Source organism: Petaurus breviceps, unplaced genomic scaffold, assembly GCF_028583685.1.
Source record: "Petaurus breviceps papuanus isolate PSGF00001 unplaced genomic scaffold, PetGlider_PUasm1.0 90594, whole genome shotgun sequence".
NCBI classification, from domain to species: domain Eukaryota; kingdom Metazoa; phylum Chordata; class Mammalia; order Diprotodontia; family Petauridae; genus Petaurus; species Petaurus breviceps.
This window is the reverse complement of record NW_027187281.1, coordinates 3398979-3401755: the sequence shown is the minus strand read 5'-3', so window position 1 is coordinate 3401755 and position 2777 is coordinate 3398979.

Sequence of the window (2777 nt, the reverse complement as noted above, 5' to 3'; positions counted from 1 at the left end):
CTAATTTGGACTTGACACAAAACTGGAGAGAATATCTAATGCCCTGGAAGACTGAATCAGGATCCCAAAAGATCTGAACAGGTTAGAGCATTGGACTGAATATAATAAGATCAAATTCAATACAGGTAAATATGAAGTATTACACTTGGACACATAAAATTAACTTCACAAGTATAAGGCAGAGGAAGCATGTTTTTGTTTCAGAACAATAGCTGTCCTGAAAAAGATCTGGGGGTTTTAACAGACTGAGCTCAACATTGGTTAGTGATATGATATGGGAACTTAAAAACTAATGTGACCTTGGGCTGTGTTAAAAGAGGCAGAACATCTAGGAAGAGGGAGATAACAGTCCCACTGTACTCTGCTCTCATTGGGCCTCATCTGGAGTACTATGCTCAGTTCTGGACACCACAGTTTTTAAAAGGATGACAATAAAGCTGGAGTGAGTCTCAAGGAAGCCATCCAAGAGGGTCGATGACTTTAAATCCAGATAAAAGTGGTCCTAAAGGGGGACTGGCTGTCCTATGAAATGGTGGGCTCCCCTTTCTTGAATATCTTTAAGCAGCCAGGTATGTTATAAAGGTGGTTCATTTTGTGCATGGATTGGACTAGATGAATGCTGAGGTAACTTCCAAAGCTCAGATTCTGCAATCATAGGGCAATCAGTTAACAAAGCCTTTCCAACAAAAGTAGCATTACTATAAATTAGGTACACAGGGTGACATCATAAATAAATTAGAGGAGCAAGGAAGAAAATATCTGTTAAATCCTTGGATAGCGGAAGAGTTCATGATCAAACCAGAAATAGAGGGGACCACAGAAGTTTACATGGACAATTTTGATTAACAAAATTTTGCACCAACAAAACAAATGCAGCTAGAATTAGAAAAGGAGAAAGCAAATAGGAAAAATCTTTTCAGCAAGTTTCTCTGATTAAGATCTCATTTCTAAGATATATAGGTAACTTATTAAAATTTAAAAGAATAAAAGCCATTCCCCAAGTGACAAATGGTCAAAGGAGAGGAATAGGTAGCTTTCAGAGGAAGAAATTCAAGCTATCAAGCATGTAAAAATGCCATAAATCACTAATAATTAGAAAAATGCATATTAAAACGATTCTGCGGTTTTACCTCATACCCATCAGATTGGCTAAACTGACAAAAAAGGACAATGACGAATGCAGAGAGGCTGTGGGAAAACCACTCAGTCAATATCATGTAAGGGACTATAATTTTTAATATAGTTTTATTATAATATTATATATATTATAATTATAATATATTATTATTATAATTTTTAATATATAATTTTTAATGAAGTTCTGGTGCCAGAAGAGATTAGGAATTCAGCTTCTTCTCCCAATGGCAGGCCAGTGGTCAAGGAGAAAGGGATAATCATGAGATAAAACTGCTTTGGCCATGCTATGGCATACATTTAAAGTGCAATCAGGCATAATTTTGCTCATGGTAGAATTTACCCACAATGACACAACACACCTGGTCCTTACACAATCTGAAGTCCAGACCAGATATGGTTAGCCCATAGTAAGTATTCTAGAGGCACCACAAGCTGCCTGTCTTGGCAGCCAAAGAATAGAATTTACAGATACCCAGCATTCCCTAATTTGAGGTCACATAGAGGATCCATTAGAAGAGGAGTTGGCATAGGATAAATGGTCCTTGTTAGAATCCAGAGAGCAAGTCTAGGTAGCTCTAACTACAAGCTCTAAATGTTATTTTAGACCTGTTGCCATCACTCAGTGTTTGAATCTACTCACAAATGAAATAGGTTGAGAACTGGAAAGAACCTCAGAGTTCATCTAGTCACACCCCTTATTTTAGGCACGAGGAAACTGAGACCCAAGGAATTTAAGCAACTTGACCAATGAGCAGTAGAAGCAGTATTTGAGCCCAGAATCTCTGACTCGGAGTAAAGCTCTCTGCACTGTAGGACTAATCAGAACCAAGAAAATCTAATATTTTTAATTCTCCGATTCTGTCACCTTAAGATTGCACAGAATATTCATAAGAATGGAAACAACCAGTCCCAGTTTGTCCTTGGTCACAGTAAAAAGAGAAAGCTGATAAGTTACATTTTTTAAATGTTCCATTTCAAATGCCCTGGCTAGATTCCAGACTCAATGTAAGAATTTTCCAGCAATTAAAAAATTTCAGGGTGGGGCGGTGGGGGGGTGAGGGGAGGGCTATTTCATGAGGGAAGGTGTTCCTTACTACTGGAATTATTTATGCAGATGCTGGATATCAGGGATGGGTTAGAGGGGATTCCTGCAGTAGGTGGGATTTGAAATTAGATGACCTTTCAAGTCTTTTCTGTTCTAATGCCCTGAAATTCTTCAATGATCAAAGCTATCGGATAATTGTCAAATTTCTACTCTAATTAGTTCCCTGTAGGTACACAAAATATGTCATACCAGACAGGCTCAAAAGTCTTTGCAGAATTGATTTAAGCTCCCATTACCTCCCTGATAAGTCTCCCAGGGCTCATCATCCTATCACAGCATACCTAGAACAGGATACATTCAAGAAATGTTTGTTAAATTGAATTTAATAGAGAATAATTAATTGGATCTGACCTTTTTCCCCTCCCCACAGAGCAGTGTTGGTCATCACCCAGAAGAATTCAACCTTGCTTTGTGCATATTTATCTTGTGACATTTTGAATTTACGCAATCAATTAAGGAAGTGAGTCTGCTTCCCTAGCTGAATATCTCCATATGTGGGCCTTGCCTCCCAGTCTTCTTTGTCTTCCCCCAAAGA